This window comes from Copadichromis virginalis, linkage group LG23 (assembly GCF_057382275.1).
Source record: "Copadichromis virginalis isolate Kocher_CV1m ecotype Utaka linkage group LG23, C_Virginalis_male_GT1.1, whole genome shotgun sequence".
Lineage (NCBI taxonomy): Eukaryota > Metazoa > Chordata > Actinopteri > Cichliformes > Cichlidae > Copadichromis > Copadichromis virginalis.
The window spans coordinates 19,351,135-19,372,673 of NC_140639.1; the positions used below are offsets into that span (position 1 = coordinate 19,351,135).

Consider the following 21,539-nt stretch of genomic DNA (forward strand, 5'->3'; position numbering starts at 1 on the left):
CTGACTACCACTTACCTTTCCATCTGTACGTTACAGAGAACGGCACGACCTGCACAGGTGTACTGGCCCAAGAGCATGGCAGTGGCTACCGTCCAGTAGCCTTCTATTCAAAGGTATTGCCAGCAGTAGTTCAGGGGATGCCGGCCTGCCTGAGGGCGGTAGCAGCTTGCTCTATCATGATAAGGGACTGCGAGAAGCTCACACTCTCACATGACACTATTCTACACACCAATCACCAGGTCACGACCATTCTAGCAAACATAACTACACAACACATGACCGCACAACGTCGCTCAGGTTATGAAGCTACACTGACCTCCACAGCAAACCTCACCATAAAAGCGAGCAGCACACCCAATTCGCCAGCACATTTATTGATCCATATGCTGTGTTCTTCTGACCGACAGGATGGCTCAGACAGGCTTGACGATCATGACTGCATGACACGTATACAGGAATCCACGGCACCACGTCCAGATTTAGAGCAAACACCTATCCCAGACTCAGCCACGGTTTATGTGGACGGGTCCTGTTCAAGGCCGAATGACAACTCATTTCTTTGTGGCTATTCAGTGGTGACATTGCCTGACATCATACTAGAGGCTCACTCATTACCATTTCACTCAGCACAAAAAGCAGAGCTCATGGCTTTAATACGCGCCTGTGAGCTCCATTTGGATAAGCGTGTGACAATTTACACAGACAGCCGCTATGCGTTTGGCGTCGTACATGACTTTGGCACATTGTGGAGACAAAGAGGATTTAGATCTGCTGATGGAAAACCGATTGCTAATTCTGATCTTGTGCAGAGACTTTTGCAGGCTATACAGCTGCCATCGGCCGTTGCAGTTGTAAAAACGAAAGGACACAGTACAGCTGACACAGACGAAGCAACAGGTAATGCTCTAGCAGACGTGACAGCCAAAGCTGCAGCTGCGTCACAGCTCCCACCTCCACAGGAAGTATTATCTGTGCCCCTACAGCTGCCACTTGTTACACTCCCAGACTATTTGGAAACAAATGTTGATTTAAAATTCATACAAGAGCAAGCCTCTGCATGTGATTACACCTATTGGGAGAATAATGGCTGTACCTTAGATGACAGAGATGGCCTATATAAAAACCTTGAGGGTTTGATTGCCCTCCCATCTTCCCTGCTGCCAGTCCTTGTCCGACATTTTCACGGTGTGAGTCATGTCGGACAAAGAGGGGTAATAGGGGCAATAAAATCAAGATTTGTAATTGAGAAAACATTGCATGCAGTAAAAAGCATATTAGCAACCTGTCTAACATGTGCATGAACTAATGTAGGAAAACCAAAAGCGAAACATCAGCATTTACCACAACCAGATTTTCCATTTCATACATTACAAATTGATTTCACACATATGCCAGCACAAGGAAGCATCAAGTACTTACTGGTAATAGTGGATCAATTTAGTAAATGGGTAGAAGCTTATCCAACCTCAAAAGAAACTGCAGAAGTAGTCTGTCAAAAGTTGTGCAATGAAATAATACCCAGATTCGGAATACCTCACCAAATTAACAGTGATAGAGGACCTTCATTTACATCAGAAGTAATTCAAAAGTGTACTAAAACTCTAGGAATAGACTGGAAATATCATGTGCCATACCATCCTCAGAGTTCAGGAGTTGTAGAAAGAATGAATAGGACCATAAAAAATCGCCTGACTAAAGCAATGATAGAAACAGGAATGACCTGGGTCAAACTACTTCCTCAAATCCTCTGTGAGATTAGAATGACTCCATCCGCAGCAACCAAATTATCTCCATTTGAAATAATCATGGGAAGACCATTTCCAACACCATGGTCAGCTTCCAGAGGGGCACCGCTATTGGAAGGGGACATAGACACTGCATTGTCCGACTATGTCCACAATCTGGTAGAAACACTGAATAATAACTATCAGAAAGTTTGTCTCTCCCAGCCTCTCCCCTCCACAGATCCAACCCACAAGTGGAGACCAGGGGATGCGGTGTTAGTGAAGTCACTAAAACCAAGGACACTCGGGGAGGCCGCGTTTTCCAGCCCCCAGACTGTACTGGCAGTGACGAGAACCAGCATCCTTACGGACGGACAACCTCAGTGGATTCATGCCAGCAGGGTTAAGACCAGCCCAATCGGACCATCTCAGGCGTCGGATCAAGCAGACGACATCTCCGGCGAGCCAACGCCCGGAACCAGAGCAAATAAACACACACGGGTAGATGACATCTCAGGCGAGCCAGCGCCCGGATCCAGTGTACATACACACACGCAATCACTGATTAACACACAACGTCTGAAAGAGCCACAGCAAGGTACTCGAACATCCAGCAGGAATAGAAAGCCAAAAGTACCACATGATGTCTAACCTGATAAAGCTAGACTCACTCCATCCTGATAATGGAGAAAATGAAATGCCCATTGTCATCATACGGCGCTTATTCAATGTCTCTCGAACCTGGGACCAGGCCAGAAGACGACTGAAGAACTGTTTTTCTTATATATTTAGGTTATTTATCATACCTATCGCATTAACCTTAGGATTTTTCTTTGCTATTTTGTATTGTAAACTGCAACCATGTTCACATTTCTGCAGGTCATATTTTGCTGACGATACTTCATGCTCTATTTTGCGAGACACCTACTTAATGCACTCTTCACGTTCCCTAAAATCAGTAAATGGCAACATAGACGCCACTAATAAACCATTTTATGCGCCCTCTAGAGTAGGAGTCAACTCCTGGTATGAAAATGCTAGAACAGCTGCTCGTGATTTAGGAAACAGCAATTGTTATGTCTGTTCAAAGGGTAATCCAGAACAGGTTATAGTGGGATACCCAATCTCAGGTTTTCCCCTGACAAGGATGCTATTCAAAAATGATGAAAAGGGGCCCTTAACAGTAACCCTGATTGAAACGGTGCGAGTAGAACTAAGTCCTTTAGATTGTCTACTCATATACACAGGACAAGTCTCTAGTAAGGATGTCAGCATGATCAACGACTCTACCCACCCCTGTAACCCAATGAAGCGCCCCGAAGACCGCACTGAACCTCTTTCGCCCCCAAAACAGGTGCGCCATCACCCAAATATCTTGATGACATGCATACACCGACCAAAACTTGAAAACATAAATTATGACGCGCAAAACTATACATTTTTTTCTGACTCTCCAGGAGCACGCTGTAACGAAACATGGCTAGCAGCGAGTGTTGACAGGACACAACATAGACATATGTTTTCTTATATATATGCATATATAAGTACGCATTCGGATAACTCCACAATCCTGCATTCGCCCAACACACTAAACGACTCGTACTGGGGAGGCATATTAAAAGGCTTTACAGCTTCGCGCCTGACCAGACCAATCCCACATGCTTATTGGATGTGCAATAATACCCTTAGAGTGGCTTTACCTGTTAATTGGACCGGTACCTGCGGTCTAGTAACTTTAGCTCAAGAACTACTAATACAACAAACCTCAGATCTGCCTGTATCCAGCAGACGTACAAAACGCTCCACTTACTCACATAACGTTTACATAGATGCTATAGGGGTTCCACGCGGGATACCAAGGGAATTAAAGGCACAAGGGGAAATATCCGCAGGGTTTGTCTCACTAATACCGCATATACAGGTAAACAAAAATGTAGCCTGGATCAATTATGTTTATTACAATCAGCAAAGACTTACTAATTTGACCAATACGGCCCTTAAGGCCCTAGGAGAACAGATGTCTGCTACCTCTTTAATGACCATGCAAAATAGGATGGCCTTAGACATGCTGTTAGCTGAGAAAGGAGGTGTTTGTGCGATGTTCGGAGATGTTTGTTGTACTTTCATTCCCAATAATACCGCCCCTAACGGTTCATTCACACAAGCTATGAATAAACTTGAAGAATTGCAGATAGAACTAAGAGCCAATGCAGGTCACGGTCAGTGGCTAGACAAGTGGCTGCAGGACACGTTTGGAAAATGGAAGGAACTAATTGTAGCTTTTGTAACCATTGTAGCATGTATTATTTTGTTTTTGATGATTATTGTCTGTTGTGTGGTACCCTGTGTACGTTCAATGATAACCCGTATAGCTACTAGTACAGCTACTTCAATGTATTTGCAATTGGCACAAATTGACCCAGATTATGTGTCAGATGTCATCGATGATGATCCTGATGTATGTATTGAGCATTAGATTGTGAATTACTCGATTGTCAAAGAAGAGAATGACATTTTCTTCTTTTTCTTTTCTTCTTTTTAAAATTTTGATATTAAGCTTACTCGAAGGACTAGTTACATTTATGATTTCTTTTACATTTATGATTTGTTTCACATTTATGATTTGTTTCACATTTATGATTTATCTTTATATTATGTTATTACATTCTGTCTTTATACTATGTTATCATTTCATGATAAAAGGAGAGAACTGTTGTGATATTTTGATACCACGGTTAGCATTTACAGGATATTGTTTTATACAGGAAAACTGTTACTCAATAAGGCCCATCTACTAGTTGTTTTTCTCTTTCTCTGTGACCCAAGAATTAATGTGTAAGACTCACAAGCTGGTACCCCAAGGTCGAAAACACCACAGAGATGAGACCACTTCCTTACTCCCATCCTCCCTTTTTCTTTATCTCCTGGAAAAGGCTCGTTAAAGGCTAGGTGGTTTGTTTCAGAATTCACTAATGAAAGAACTCTGTATTTTATGTCTAGGAGTGTATTTTGCTGGGATGATCATAAATTATAGCTGAACTGACAAACTACACAAGGGATACTTTGCTCAGAAGGCAGGAAGACGTTTCCTTATTTAGTCTGTACCGGTTTGAACTGGGAAAGCTGACACACGAACCTTTTTTTTCTCTATATAAACTGCTGTGTACCAAATAAACCTTTGAGTTGATTCTGGGAAAGCAATCTGAACAGTCTCTGTATCACTTTGTTCTCCTAACTGCTCCCGATATCGTAACTAACCCAGCTGAACGGCATACCTGAGTGTTACTTTGAATAATTAGGAGTCTTATAAGGAAAGGACAAAACTCTGCTTATCGCTCACGCCACGGAGGAAACCCGGGACGGCAATTTCCTTCAGTCTCTTCAACGACTGTTAATGGTATTTACCAGAGAAGTGACTTCTGAGTAGGGAGTGTTCTGGCATGTGATGATCTCCAAAAGAACCAGCGCTGTTGGAGCAGGGAGCAGGCATCTCTCACCACAGGCCAAAAGGTGCAGGTGAAGTGGAGGAGCTGTGATGGCCGAGAGGTTAAGGCGTTGGATTTGAAATCCAATGGGGGGTTCCCCGCGCAGGTTCAAACCCTGCTAACAGCGAAAATGCGTTACGGGTGCTTCTTTTTCTGCTAAGATAAGGTTGCAATTAGTCGGAGGGGCTCATATACAAAAGTTGCAACGGTGCCCAGGAGCATTGAGTGATTGACAGTTCTCCAATCACCGGTTCACACCACTGTACTTACATACTAATCATTCATGTACAAAATGTGCTTGTCTCCAAGGAGAGTCCCTCTTCTTCTCTCCAGGCTTTATAAACAAAAATGGTGGGAGATGTCGATCAGTGGCATGTGCACAGACTTTGAGTCACATATTAATTCAAACAGGCTGCAGTCCTGTCACTCTTGGTTGACCTTGATGTGATTTGAACACGCAAGCTTCTGATCTGGAGTCAGATGCGCTACCATTGCCCCACAAGGTCCCACAAACCTGCCCCTCTGCCCAAAACTTCTGAAAATCTCTGCAAAGCCAATCCATCTTCTTTCCACACAAGACATCAAAATTGTTGCAGGGGGCTACTTGTTATCACTGCTATAGAAAGGCTAGAATGACAAATCGTAATCCTTTCTGGCTACGTTTGGTTTTCAGTTAGGCGGCAGTACCTGGTCACTGGTCTCCCGGCAAACAGAGCCAGCCATTTGGGTACACCCAAAGCAACACAGTGGTCCAACCGTTTACCGTCACTTTAGCAGCAGGTACACCGTTGCCTCCATTGTTGTTCTTGTGTTGCAAACAGGTGATGTCACGCTGTTGAGGTAACAAAGTGAATGGGCTTTGAAGAAGATGTGGCGAACAGGTTATATTCACTAGGATTTGCTTCTAGGCAACTTCTGGGTTTAGTCTGTTTTGTGCAATTTTAGGAAGGTGAATGGCCTCTTCCTGGAAACATATCCCAGACTTGTAAGCAAGCCTTTCTTAGCACAATTGTTTAGTACGTCCTGAAATCAGATGCGCCTAGAAGAGGATGGTTTCGATCCATCGACCTCTGAAATAAACAGGAGAAAACAGTGCAAGGAAAAACAATACGGCAGCTCACCCCTTCTGTTGCAGTGCTATGTACAATGTGCTATTTACAATGAAAGCTAATATACACACTATATACAAAACTCAGAAAGGCCGCAAAAATCACAGGCACAAAAGTCTCAGGTTTTGGAGGCCAGGGTCAGGTCTGCTGCTGCTGTCAGTGGCTCCCCCGGGACAACTGCTGGTGAGGGATTTGAAGAAGATCACATGGCCAGGGGACCAATCAGCAGCCGTCAGCTCATCCACTCCGGGACCTGCAAAGACTTAAAGGCACAGACAACAACAGCCACCAAAACAGATTATGGACAGGGCCATAACACCCCCCTTCCCAAGACCAATCATCTCCCCTAAAGATGTTTGGCGCTTAGGGGTCCCGAAAACCACGTGACAGCGCATCTGCCAGTACATTCTCTGTCCCTTTTTTGTAACAGAAGCCCTCTAATTCAGCTACTATTCACACCTATCCAATGTATTCACACCTGGTGCTTTCAGAAAACAATGGAACGTCCGGCTACCCGGGCCCCCTCCCCAGACGGTCAACACTTGCGGCTCCCCCATCACCTCTACCACTCAGTAAAGCTCACAAATTTCTCCATGTGCCTTCACACCTCTTTCCATACTTGAAAGGGATGTAAACAGACGCTCTAAGACACAGGACCCACGCAAAGCAGCTGGGCCAAATTCGGTGCCTCCATCCACCCTGAAGCACTGTGCTGATCAGTTGTCTACAGTGTTCACTGACACCATCAACAACTCACTGGAGATACGTCATGAGTCATGGACCTGAATTTCTGGACGAGTATGCCACAAGCAACTAAAAACCTCCTATTCGAAGGGAATCACAGGCTGCAGTGCTCTCGCTCTCGGCTGACCTTGACCTGATTTGAACACACAACCTTCTGATCTGGAGTCAGATGCGCTACCATTGCGCCACAAGGTCCCACAAAGGTGCCCCTCTGCTCAAAACTTCTGAAAATCTCTGAGAAGCCAGTCCATCTTCTTTCCACACAAGCAATTTTTCTGCAACTGGAGGTTGTTCAACTTGTGAATGCAAAGAGGTTGTGCCAAAGACGCATGTCATTTCAGACCATGCATGTCAACATGCACACGTAGAATCTCTCTTTATACTTGAAAGGTTCTCCTCTTTGAGAAAAGAATACAAATCGAGGTTTGACGTGCGCTTGCAGTAGTCAATCAAAGGCCTAATATAGTGTCTGTCATTCAGTGCTCACGCTCTGATGAGCTTTGCAAGCCAGCTAGACAAATTCTTAACGATGCATATTTGTTACTGATGCTTGTCAGAGAAAGACAAAGTCCTTGGACAGTGTCTAAAAATAAAAGACCTTCCTCTCACACACACCTGAAAAGTGATTGCTCAGAAGGGAGTGCTTTTGTACGTGATCCTCTCCTGTCTCAAACACAACCTGCTCTGGAGAGGCTCCTTGTATTGTCTGCACCAAAATGCTATCCATGGGGTAGGAGACCAGTGCTGTCAGCCTTGAATGAAATCTTACCTGACTAAACGACCTTACAGTTCACACACAATGGTCTCTTCAACGACTGTTAAGTAACACCCAAATACAATACTACAGCTAGAGCCCAGAGTCACAACTTATGATAAGAACAGCTGCATCCATATACAATTTCTTCATGAAGTTTTTTTGTCAAGTGAGTTCTCGAGTTTTCCGAGCTTTTTCCTTTAGTTTTGCTTTAATATTTATCGCTTTGAGTTAAGTTTCTTTCTTTCTTTAACCTCCTAAGACCCGAGCTCTTCCATGGCATGCATTTTTAATTTCTCTTTGATGTTTGAGGATATTGGGACCCGATGAATGTAAAAATAAAGAATTACCAGATTTGATTGGGGTTATTTTGACAGATTTTTTTTTCTAAGAAAAATGAGAGCCACAAATGAGAATATTCATTCAAAATTTCAATAGAACAGTGGCATTATAATGCCCTCGTAAGTGGATATCATCCCCTTGTCTAGCAAAATTTAGTATTCTGGTCTAGACCAAGGGTTAGCAACCCTTAACACCGAAAGAGCTGTTTGGACCCAGTTTTCATAGAAAAGAAAACACTGGGAGCCGCAAATACTTTTTGACATCTAAAATGAAGATAACACTGTTATTGTTTTTTTTATCTTTATGCTTTATAAACAACTAAAGTTTGTTGCTTATGAAATACAAGAAGTGCTACAGAGAAAATTTTATTTTATTTATGTAATGAACAAATTTTGAACTCTTAAAAAATATAACAAAAAGGAAAGACACCCAGGTGAAGGTCTCTTTTAAATGAAAGCTGAAGCTGAAGTTAAATCATTCATATAGCAAACAAAAACTGTAGTGAGCCGTCACCCTTATATCACCTTTGGGATTTCGCAGCCTGTAGCGGAGCCTTGACCTGAATTTAAAAAATAATTGGAAAACAGCACTATACTACTAATAATTGGAAAATAATTATTTGCAAAATATCTGCATAAATATTTATTTTACGTGGTTAATGTGTGCGGCAGAGCGTGGTCTGCAGTGCTGCTGCAGGGGAGGCGGACGCACCTAAGCGGCACCCGCAATCAAGCCTCGCCGGCTTAAAGTTTGTGCTTTCTCTGCTGTCATGTTGGTGTGTACCGGGCTGTGAGCTGCAAAACCACAGCTGGCTGTGTGGGTACACCAACCATGTGTGAAAAGTGGTCAATAAAGAAAAAAGCATGTTCATGCAAACATTGTTGGGTCTGCCGTGGTATATTTACAATGGGACACCTGTTCCTGAACCTCTGCGCAGGGCGCCTGCAGACCGGGGCTGTACGAAGTCTCTAGTAAGCTGTCATCTGTGAGGCGTGAGCTGTGTTTGTTGTTACCATAGTTCATGGAGGAGAATAGCTGCTCACATATGTATGTGGCTCCGAAGATCCATCCTTGGCCTACCTGGGGTTGAAAGTCTCGATAAATGCATGGCATTTCGGCGGGTATGGTTTATGCAAGTGTGACACTTATTTTGAGCGATGAAAAATAATAACATAATTTTACTTTTATGTTTCAAGATCACAATGAACTTCCAATTTGACCACAAGTTAAAAAAAAAATAACACAAATAAAATACACTTCAGTTAAATACTTATAATTATTTTCCAAACCACGTGGAGCCGCAGTATAAGGACTAAAGAGCTGCAGGCGGCTCCGGAACCGCATTTAGGGTTGCCTAGACCCCTGGTCTAACACCGGATGAATGACAGTTTCCTCATATCTTCTCTGTTTTTAAGAGACCTTCCTGTTTGAATGTAACTCAGTTACTAGTTTGGGGTAGAGTGCTTTTGCAAAGTTTCCTTGTTTCTTTTTGTTTTTATCATTTATCGTTTCCTCATTTCTCCTCTTTAGAGTGGTTTCACCTGCTTCTACTTAGTTCCTTGTGTAATTATATTCCAAGTGTCATGACTTATTGCCAGTGTGAAGAGGTGAACTTCCCATCATTACAGGAAGAGTTTGTTTGTTATCTGCATTTCTTCAAACATACGACCCAAAGGACCACACCATCTCTATAGTGGAATATAAAATGGGACGTATAATATAATATAATATAATATAATATAATATAATATAATATAATATAATATAATATAATATACGTTTGTGGACAAGGCTCAACGGGCCGAACACTCTAAAGGAAAAGAAAAACAACGCAGGAAATTCTACACCTTGCTTTCAAGAACATTCACTCCTCAGTCTGAACCTACACAACTCAGAGAAGAACACACACCTGAGGACAGTCAGGAAAAATGGGTGAAGTACTTTTCAGACCGGAATCTCACTGAACCTGAAGAGAAAGTGTTAGCCATAGTCTTTTTACTTGGTTCATTCAAGTAAGAAGTTCAGTTCAGAAGTTTCTGAGCTAATTTTGTTTTCTCCTGAATTTCCAACAGCACCCCAAAGAAGGTGACAAGAAGACAGTCTACACACACTTCACAAACCAGCAACTGCAAAGTTAATTTAGAGGTGATTTTATTTAACTGCTGTATGACACAGTGTCTCAAGTATTTAAATACACTGTATATGTGTATCTGTGTATTCTACCAGTAAATTAAGAGGGCTTAAGTAGTGAGTGGGAGGCTGCCTGGTGGTATGAATCAGTAGTTTCTGCAAACAGAAACAACAAACTAACTATGAAATGAATGTGAACCAGCTCATTCTAATAACTGTGGCTTGAACACTAAGCTTTTTAAGTGAGAACCTTGTGAACACTGGACAGTTTCCTCATTACTTCATTTGACATCTTTACTTGTTACTTGTGTATCTTTTCCTTGTTCCTTGTAGTGTTCTGAATGTTAGTTCTTATCATAGTTTAACCCTTTAAAGCCTAAACCATGAGATAATTGCCAAAAAACTAAAATATTTTGCAAGTGTGTATTGAACCTTCAAAAAATTCAAAAAAATGAAATATCAGTTTGCATATATGACTTGTTTTGCTACATTTCTGTGGAATTTATTGCTCTGAATTTGTTTATTTTACACTTCTTCTATGATCTGTGAGCTTCCTTATACATCATTTATGAATAAGATTACATAGACAATTAGCATTGCTAAGAGTACAGCAAAATATTAAGCTGCAACCCAACAGAACAAATAAAGGACATGCTCTAAATTCAAACAGAGGTTTGAAGAAGTAACAACCCAGCAAACAATAGGCTAAATGAAAAATGAAGCTCTACCAGACTCCAAAATAACTTCCACATCTGGTTTGGGATCTATGGGAAAGATATGTCTGTGTAGGTTCTCAATCAAGTTCAAGTTCAAGTTCAAGGTTCTTTATTTGTCACATGCATAGTTATACAAGTATAACACACAGTGAAATGTAGCCTGACACGCTCCTTGACTTGTGCAAAAAATGGGGGGGGGGGGTGTAGAGGAAGAACATTATATATATATATATATATATATATATATATATATATATATATATATATATATATATATATATATATATACATATATCCTGCGCAGTATCTTAGCTATTCCCAGGACTGCGCTCTTCTGGACAGAGATCTCCGATGTTGTTCCCGGGATCTGCTGGAGCCACCGCACCTAGTGCTCCGATTACCACGGGGACCACCGTTACCTTCACCCTCCACATCCTCTCGAGCTCTTCTCTGAGCCCTTGGTATTTCTCCAGCTTCTCGTGTTCCTTCTTCCTGATATTGCTGTCATTCGGAACCGCTACATCGATCACTACGGCCGTCTTCTTCTGTTTGTCTACCACCACTATGTCCGGTTGGTTAGCCACCACCATTTTGTCCGTCTGTATCTGGAAGTCCCACAGGATCTTAGCTCGGTCATTCTCCACCACCCTTGGGGGCATCTCCCATTTTGACCTCGGGACTTCCAGGTTATACTCGGCACAGATGTTCCTGTACACTATGCCGGCCACTTGGTTATGGCGTTCCATGTATGCCTTGCCTGCTAGCATCTTGCACCCTGCTGTTATGTGCTGGATTGTCTCTGGGGCATCTTTACACAGCCTGCACCTGGGGTCTTGCCTGGTGTGATAGACCCCAGCCTCTATGGATCTTGTGCTCAGAGCTTGTTCTTGTGCTGCCATGATTAGTGCCTCTGTGCTGTCTTTCAGTCCAGCTTTGTCCAGCCACTGGTAGGATTTCTGGATATCAGCCACCTCCTCTATCTGCCGGTGGTACATACCGTGCAGGGGCCTGTCCTTCCATGATGGTTCCTCGTCTCCCTCCTCTTTGTTGGGTTTCTGCTGCCTGAGGTATTCACTGAGCACTCGGTCAGTTGGGGCCATCTTCCCAATGTATTCTTGGATGTTCGTTGTCTCATCCTGGACTGTGGTGCTGACACTCACCAGTCCCCGGCCCCCTTCCTTCCGCTTAGCGTACAGCCTCAGGGTGCTGGACTTGGGGTGAAACCCTCCATGCATGGTAAGGAGCTTTCTTGTCTTTATGTCAGTGGGTTCTATCTCCTCCTTTGGCCAGCCTATTACCCCAGCAGGGTACCTGATCACGGGCAGAGCGTACGTGTTGATGGCCCGGATCTTGTTCTTACCATTCAGCTGACTCCTCAGGACTTGCCTGACCCTCTGCAGGTACTTGGTGGTTGCAGCTTTTCTAGCGGCCTCTTCATGGTTCCCATTCGCCTGCGGGATCCCCAAGTACTTGTAACTGTCCTCTATGTCTGCAATGTTGCCTTCTGGTAGTTCAATCCCCTCAGTTCTGACTACCTTCCCTCTCTTTGTTACCATCCAACTACACTTCTCCAGTCCGAACGTCATTCCAATGTCATTGCTGTATAGCCTGGTAGTGTGGATCAGTGAATCGATGTCTCGTTCACTCTTGGCATACAGCTTGATGTCATCCATGTACAGGAGGTGGCTGACAACTGCTCCGTTCCGTAGTCGGTATCCGTAGCCAGTCTTGTTAATGATCTCACTGAGGGGGTTCAGGCCTATGCAGAACAGCAGTGGGGACAGAGCATCTCCTTGGTAGATCCCGCACTTGATGGTGACTTGTGCTATGGGCTTGGAGTTGGCCTCTAGTGTTGTACGCCACATCCCCATTGAGTTCCTGATGAAGGCTCTTAGGGTCCCATTGATCTTGTACAATTCTAGGCATTCCAGTATCCAGCTGTGGGGCATTGAGTCATAGGCCTTCTTGTAATCAATCCAGGCAGTGCACAGGTTGGTCAGTCTGGTCTTGCAGTCTCGGCTGATTGTTCTGTCTACCAGTAGCTGGTGTTTTGCGCCTCTGGTATCCTTGCCAATTCCTTTCTGTGTCTCGCTCATGTATTGACCCATGTGCCTGTTCATCTTAGCCGATATGATGCCTGACAGGAGCTTCCATGTAGTACTGAGGCAGGTTATTGGTCGGTAGTTGGAGGGGACCGGTCCCTTCTTGGGGTCCTTGGGGATCAGGACCGTCCGGCCTTCAGTTAGCCATTCCGGGTGTCTCTCGTTAACTAGCAGCTGGTTCATTTGTGCTGCCAGACGCTCGTGGAGTGCAGTCAGCTTCTTCAGTCAGTAGGCGTGAACCATGTCGGGCCCTGGTGCTGTCCAACTCTTCATACTGGAGACACTTTCTTGGATATCTGCCACTGTGATGGTTACTGGACCCTGTTCAGGGAGGTCGCTGTGGTCAGCCCTCAGATCCTCTAGCCACTGAGCATTGCCGTTATGGGTTGCATCCTTCTCTCATGTGCTCTTCCAGTATTGCTCCGTCTCCAGCCTTGGTGGTGCTGTTCTCTTATTGTTCCCTTGCCACTGAGAGTACACCTTTGCTGGTTCTGTGGAGAACAGCTGGTTTATTCTCCTGCCTTCTATCTCTCTGGTGTACCTCCTCAAGCGGCTGGCCAAGGCTGTGAGTCTTTGCTTGGCAGTTTCCAAGGCCTCAGGTATGGACAGCTTGCTGTATTTCTTAGGCACCTTATTTGTCGCACCTTTCTGCAACTCCGTTAGTTGGCTAACCTCCCTCCGTGCTACTTTGATCTTGCCCTCTAGCCTCCTTCTCCATGGAGGGTACTGCCCCTTGTGGCTGTTCAACTTGTAGCCAAGCATCTCACTGATCACTGCTGCCGTATTGTAGATCAGCTTGTTAGTGTCGGTAATCGTGGTTGTAGGTATTGCCCGTAGTGCTGCATTAACATCATCTAGCAGACCTTCTGAGGGTACTTCACGTAATCTTGGTAACCGGCTACGGGGGATCCAGGTTTCAAGCTTGGCCATGATCCTATTTTTCAGGTCAGTTCCTCTCGCACTCAACGATCCTTCTCCTATCGCACTTGGGGCTATGTACCCAATCTCGGGTGGGGGTGATGATATCGCCCCCCTGACCTGGCGTCCTGACTCCTCCTTGCCATAGCATTTGTGTTGTACCTCGTCAATCTCTAGCTGTGAGAGCAGTCCCTTCTTTCGAATGTTGGAACACTGAGCTACTAGTTGTTATATATATATATATATATATATATATATATATATATTAGGGGTGCAACGATACACAAAATTCACGGTTCGGTTCGGTTCAATACTTTGGTGTCACGGTTCGATATTTTTTCGATACAAAAAAAAATGTTCATGCCTTTTTAATTTGTCATTTATTAAAATTATAAATATATATTTTAACACAAAAGTACAGTTTTTAAATTTAACCCTAACCCTTGTGCGTGTTGTTTTTTAGCTCGTCATATTGCAGCCACAGAAATTCTTTTGTCCATGAAACCATAAAGCTGCACTTTCTTTTTGCCTTATAGTCTGATTTGTCATAACTTCTCCGTTTTGTGGTAAGCTTTTCTTTGGCTGTCACTTCTTCACCCTGACCTGTCTTATTTGGCTCAGCAGAACTAAAATATATATCTGTCTGTGAAGGTTCTCAGTCATCCAGGTCATCATAGTGAAATATATATCCTGCCGCACTCACATAAGCGATTCTCTGCGCGATCAACCTCTCACATGTTTAAGCTGCGGGAGATTTCACTTGTCATGTTTGCATAGTAAGCTAACAATTAATAAGACGATGTCAGAGGAATTGGTGCACAAATTATCATCACTCACAGATCAGTGCTGTCGCTCTCTATACACAGTTCGCGCGATTGCAAAGTGAAAGCAAAAAAACAAGCGCAAATTCAAACACGATTTCAATATGTCACATATTGACAGTGGCTCACCCAATGACATAATTACCCAGCTACATTTCTGAAAGAATGCAAAAGCAATGACATATATTTTTCCTTCCTACAACAGCCCGACAGGCAGGGCAGAGATAGCCCCGGGACGTCGGGCTAGCGATATTGCGAGCCCTGTATCTGATTGAGGAATCACTCATCTTTGGAAAAGAGAGTTTATTACAGAGAAATGTCTCTTTCCAAAATAAAAGCTATACTATCCGCTTCTTCTGGGCTATATTCTCAGCAGCATATTAAACATATCAGGTCTCCATAAGGAGAATCCTGTGCTAACAGCTGTCTAAATGACTCGGCTAAAGTTTGTAGCATGCATGCTTGTTGTTTTTGTCTTTGCACTAGGATGATGTCGGTGTAAATGTGCAGTCATATTCGTTGTGTTCCCACTAGTGCTTTCAGGTTAATCTCGTTGAAATAACCTTAACGCCACAACACGGCACATCTCCGTTAACGAGCTACCCTATACAGAGGGGCTAGACGGCCAACACGTTAACGAGCTAACTGCGCTAACACACTAGCTCCCACCCATGTAATTGAGCATTGCATGGCACATCCAACATACTGTTTTACTTTAGTCCATGACTCGCTTACCTTCAGGGTCATACGTCACATGAAAACCAAAATAATTCCAAACGCCAGATCTGAATGAGGGTGGGGAGGTCCACTTATAAAATAAATTACAAATTTTGTATTGTTCTTTTTTTTTTCTCCCCTTTGGTTTTCTTTCTTTCTCTCCCCCTCTTTCTTTCATTCTTTCCCCCTGTCCTATCCCACAGTCATGTCTGTCCCGTTTGCAACTGAAAATAAAATAAATTCATAATTATAATAAAGGTCAATCAAATGGACCAATATGATGATCCACTTAAAATAAATCCTCTTGGCATCTTTCTTGGCCTCAAGACAACAATTCTGATGGCTATAGATCCAAACGGGACACAAAAAAAAAAAAAAAAAATTGAAAAAAATTGTATTGTTCGATACATATGCGTACCGAACCGAAAGCACTGTATCGAACGGTTCAATATCGATACGAATATCGTTGCACCCCTAATATATATATATATATATATATATATATATATATATATATATATATATATATATATATATATATATATACATTGGCTGAATGTGAAGTAGTAGCAGCAAGCAGGTGAATTCTGTACATTAATGTGAATAGACATCTGACTATTTTACAGGATAGACAATATAAACATATTTAAAATTAAAGGAATTGAAATGTACATTGTGCCTTGGTTTAGTGTCTGGAAGAGTCCTGTCTCAGTCAATTATAGATGATGTGAGAGGGCGGGTGTGTGTGTTTAGGGCACGGATGGCTTGGGGATAGAAGCTCCTCTTGAGTCTCTCTGTCCTTGCCCAGAAGATGCGGAACCTTCTACCAGATTGCAGAAGTTGGAACAGTTTGTTGCCAGGATGGGACGGGTCCTTCAGTATCTGCGCTGCTCTAGTCCGGCATCTCCTCATCCAGGTCACGATAATCTACGAGCTTTGTTTAAGTTTCTTGAAGACATTTCACCTCTTATCTCAGAAGCTTCTTCATTTCTAAGAGCAAATGGTGGAGAGTCCCAGATATGTAAGCCCCATTGGGAGTGTCCCTTGAGATTGATCGTTTTGCCTAATCACACAAGCCAAGGTGTAAAAACGGGTGTGGGTCAGCCAAGGTTTCAGGTGAACCCAAACGTGCCCCACCCTTTATGTGACTTATCAACACATTCTCACTCCCAACTCGTCAAACGTGTGACGCATGGTCAGGCTCCCTCTGCTTCACTTATGGACGCGCAGGGTACCCCTCTCGCATCGGGAATTGACGTGAAGGGTCCTCCGATTGAAGAGATTGCCGCGGAAGTGCCTGTTGTCGGTATATTTAAACATTTTCCAAATCACATTGTAGTGACGTATACAGAACACAATAAATTATATAATGTAAACAACTACCGGTACCTGAAAAACAGGTAGAACGATACTTTTGTATCGTTTATTGCATTTACGGAGTGAGTGATGTATGCTGGGTAATGGCACAGCTAGCTACTGGGTGACTTTATTCACCCGCTTCGGCTGTTATCAGTCCATACAATGGGCGTTATTAGCACAAATCAGTCCCATAGATATGGACCATCTCCTGCTAGATTGTTCAGAAGGTTGTTCTCATCCATCCAGATGGAGGATCACTAACAGGAGAGTGGGAGACTCCAGAATCCACTCTGGCTGGAATCCGGTGGATATGCGGTGTGTACAGGTAAGACCATTTAAACGGACAGCATTTATAGAATGACTATTAAAAGTCAGCGAGTGTCAGTAATGTTAATGTGGTTATGTTAGTAATACACAGAGTGCTAATATAACAGCTTTAAGATGCATTTGTAGATATTATTACGTGTTTTACCGTCTTTATGGTGCTAGCTTAAAGTTACGGTGTAAACGTTAGCTTATATTGGAGTAAAGCTGTTACTGTTTAAACGATGTTAGCACAGAAATATTAGCTTCTGTCATGACTGATGAAGTTACTAGTTAATAAAGTTTCCAGTAAAGTGTTTAATCGCAGCCACAGATTGACAGCAAATATCTCGATTAGCTTCACTGCATCTATAATAAATATGTGCAAGTTTCAGTGCTTCATTTAAACTGTATGATACTTATACTGACCCAGGGTCAGTGTAAAATACAATCCCAGCTGTGTTCCTGAGAGGTGGACTGTGAGCACAGAAACACATGTTCATACATACAGCTGCAGCAAACTTACATTAATTTTAAATAGATTTGTTACTCTGATGTCTGTCTCTGTGTTAGTCCTCTGACAGACTGGTGACCTGTCCAGGTGTGTTCTACCTATGACTACTGGGACAGGCTCTAGCCTCTGTAATAGAAATTTTCTGTTATTCTCATTTAAAGTATTTAAGTGCTTATGCATATGCTTAGTTGTGACACTGTTATAGACTGTTCAGTGAAAGTTTCTAAAACTAGATGAACTTACTTCAGCGTCAGCAGTTTGAGAAAACAACTCCCTTTACAGGTGCTGATAAGGCCAAGGGCACAAAACAGCATAACCATTGATCCGTTGAAGTGTGGTAGGATCAGTTTAACTTCCTCTTCCTTGGAATGCATAAAGGAGGAGGAGCACCACTTCTGTGGCAGCGCTGACATGACTGAACTGTGATGTTTGATGTGTGTTGGCGCAGTAATAAATAGCTTGATCACAGCTCTTTCTGTGTTGCAGACTTTATTTAAAAAATTCCACGACACCCCCCCACTGTGGACCTGAATTTAATATTCAGAAGACATTTGTTTAAATAGTTCTACAAATCTGTTGGTGTGTCCTTGGATTGTGTGGTAATAATATTAGAGCCTGCAATCTTTCTTACTGAATCTCTACTATGAGTCATGTTACCTGAGATTAATTCTATGTTTACCTGTCAGCCTGGACGAATGTGCTGTGTGAAGGAAATTAAATTAAATCAGATCTGAACTGCGCACATTTAAGGAACCTGTTCATATTTAATTGAAATATGAACCAGTGATTTTTTGATTGCTGATTCCAAGAGAGTCTTTGTGGAAATCCTGTTTGGCTTTTTGTTATTTTAATTCTCTTCTCTGTTTTCCAGAACAGTTCTCCACAGTCACTGTCCACATGGGTCAGTGGGACCAAGAAGCACTCTGCTAATGTGTGGACTCTGACCAGCAACATCCAGCAAGACCCAGACAGCGTTTTCTATCTCCCAGCTGGAGGTTTTTGTTTGTCTGTGACTGGAGAGTCAGATTTTTGTTGAGCTTCACACTTGCAGAGGTAAGTCAGTTTGCAGAGATCCCTCCCACCCTGGCTTTTATGTGCTAGATTTCTTATCTGAAAGAGTAATATTTCAGTGACTGCTGCTTATACCACAGGTTAATACACGCTACTGATCCCTGATAGGAGAATCATCAATTTTGGCAACAAAGAAGCCTGGTGGATGTTTGTTTACAGTCTGATGATGGGACATCATGCTCTGCATCTTCAAAGTTTGCCTCCTCATTATTATTCATACCCAGTAATGTGAAGTATGCTTATATCTACTATAACTGAACCAACCTGGTGCTCTTCATTTATGGAGGCTGTTGAGTCTGAATGTTGGATGTTGTGTATCTCGTGTTCTCTGGGCTTTGTTGTCCTCAGTCTTTTTGCAGGATCAGAAAGCAAAACCAGGAGGCGCGTAAATGTTTCTTCTCCATGATGTTTCTTCAAATGTTTCTTCTGGATAATGATAAGACTGTGACACGAGATGCCACCTTTGGTCTTGTGATGACGCAAAGCTCAGGAAGAAGTGTGATTAAATGATACCCACATGTTGAGAAGGATGTACAGGGGCACCTGCAGCCAAATCCAAGCTTCAGGTTAGTTGTAGTTGCAGAATGCTATAGACTGAGACATCTGAGGCATCAAATGCTTGATTAAACAGATGAAAAAAAGAAGTTTCTTCCCTATAATTATCACTTCTTAAAATCTGTAGCAACTTCAAGTCTGTCAGCGTGCTGAGCATGCTCAGAATGTGACAATATATTTTTGTTCAATATTTAATTTCTTTCAGTTGCAATTGTTAAATGAATATATATATATATATATATATATATATATATATATATATATATATATATTCTTATAATTTAGCAAATTAAATTATCAAAAAATATACATATATCTGTATTAGTTTTAATAAATTAATTTGACACCTGTATTGAAAATACCATATTGTATTCATACAGAATCAAAATCAAATCAAAAATCAAATCACTTTTATTGTCACATCACATGTGCAGGTACATTGGTACAGCACATGTGAGTGAAATTCTTATGTGCGAGCTTCACAAGCAACAGAGTTGTGCAAAATACAATAATGTAAACAAGCAAAATACAAGAATGGCTACATCTGAAACTAATAAATATATGTACAATATATAATAGTATATGCATTTCTGGATGTGTATACTAAATATTTTTCTACGTGTGTGTGTGTGTGTGTGTACACATATTTTACAAATTAAATAGAGTAAACAATAAATAAAATATATAAAAATATACAGAGTTGAGACATGTGCAAAACAGTGGCATTACTGTACAGTATGGAGTGCATAATGTTAAAGTTCCAGTAGTGAAGCTGAGGTGTCTATGACGTGTTCAGCAGTCTGATGGCCTGATGGAAAAAGCTGTCTCTCAGTCTGCTGGTACGGGACCGGATGCTGCAGAACCTCCTTCCTGGGGGAAGTAGTCTGAACAGTTTATGGCTGGGGTGACTGGAGTCCTTGATGATCCTCCCCGCTTTCCTCAGGCAGCGCTTCCTGTAGATGTCTTGTAGGGAGGGAAGCTCACCTCCAATTATCCGTTCAGAGCACCACACTACTCGCTGGAGAGCTTTGCAGTTGTAGGCGGTGCTGTTGCCATACCTGTCATGGTCCTGGGTCCCCTGACCCAGCGTTTTTAGTTCCTTGTGATGTTTGTAATATTGTACTTGTGTGAGTTATTTTATGGTTTCTAGTTTCGATCCCTTGCCCTTCATGTTTCTCTGTGTCCCCTCTGTTCTGTGTAAGTCTGTGTCTGCATGTTTGATTTCCCCTCTGTGTCTTTCGGTTCTTAGAGTCCTCTGCCTTATGGTTTATGTCTCTGTGTTTCTTAGTTGCTGTCTCCACTGTGTCAAGTTCGCGTCTCTATGTGATCCTTCCTGTTTTACTTTGAAGTTCCGTGTCTTATGTGAATGTGTCCTGCTTTGCTTGTCTCGTCAGTCCTGATTTCTCCCAGCTGTGCCCTCCTTCTGTGTCTCATTCCCTCGTTATCCCTCTGTGTATTTAAGCCCTGTGTTTCTCTTTGTCAGTGTCGTAGTCTCCCTCATGCTGTGTGTGATTCTCCCCGTGGTTCCTGGTTTACTTTATGTTTAGCTTTCCCAGTTTAGTGTAGTACTGTTTTTGTGTTTCACCCTTTGCCAGCATTAAAGCTGTGTTTTTGAGTTTACGTTTCGTCTCCGTGAGTTTGCATTTGGGTCCTTCTCCTGCCTGCCACACAGCCGAATCATGACAATACCAGGTGGTGATGCATCCAGTGAGGATGCTCTCAATGGCACAGTGATAGAAGGTCCTGAGGATGCGGGGGCTCATGCCAAATCTTTTCAGTCTCCTGAGAAAGAAGAGGTGCTGCTGCGCCTTCTTCACTCTTTTGTTTGTGTGTACTGACCACGTAAGATCCTCAGCCAGATGTACACCAAGGAACCGGAAGCTGCTCACTCTCTCCACAGCAGCGCCGTTGATGGTGATGGGGGTGTGTACTTCTCTGCACCTCCGGAAGTCCACTATCAACTCCTTTGTCTTTGCGACGTTGAGGGTGAGGTGGTTGTCTTGACACCAGTGGGTCAGGGCGCTGACCTCCTCCCTGTAAGCCGTCTCATCAAAGTTGGTGATAAGACCCACCACTGTAGTGTCGTCCGCAAACTTCACAATGATGTTGGAGTTGTTAGTGGCTGTGCAGTCGTAGGTGTAGAGTGAGTACAGGAGAGGGCTCAGTACACACCCC

The 21,539-nt window shown here is 42.8% G+C and overlaps 2 non-coding genes across 2 annotated transcripts; one reads left to right on the plus strand and one right to left on the minus strand.

Annotated features, from left to right (window-relative positions):
- Positions 1-5,253: 5,253 nt before the first annotated feature.
- On the plus strand, positions 5,254-5,336 carry trnas-uga (transfer RNA serine (anticodon UGA)). The gene has a single exon. It is a non-coding gene; the product is annotated as a tRNA-Ser (tRNA).
- A 1,849-nt stretch (positions 5,337-7,185) lies between these two features.
- On the minus strand, positions 7,186-7,257 carry trnaw-cca (transfer RNA tryptophan (anticodon CCA)). The gene has a single exon. It is a non-coding gene; the product is annotated as a tRNA-Trp (tRNA).
- Positions 7,258-21,539: the final 14,282 nt, after the last annotated feature.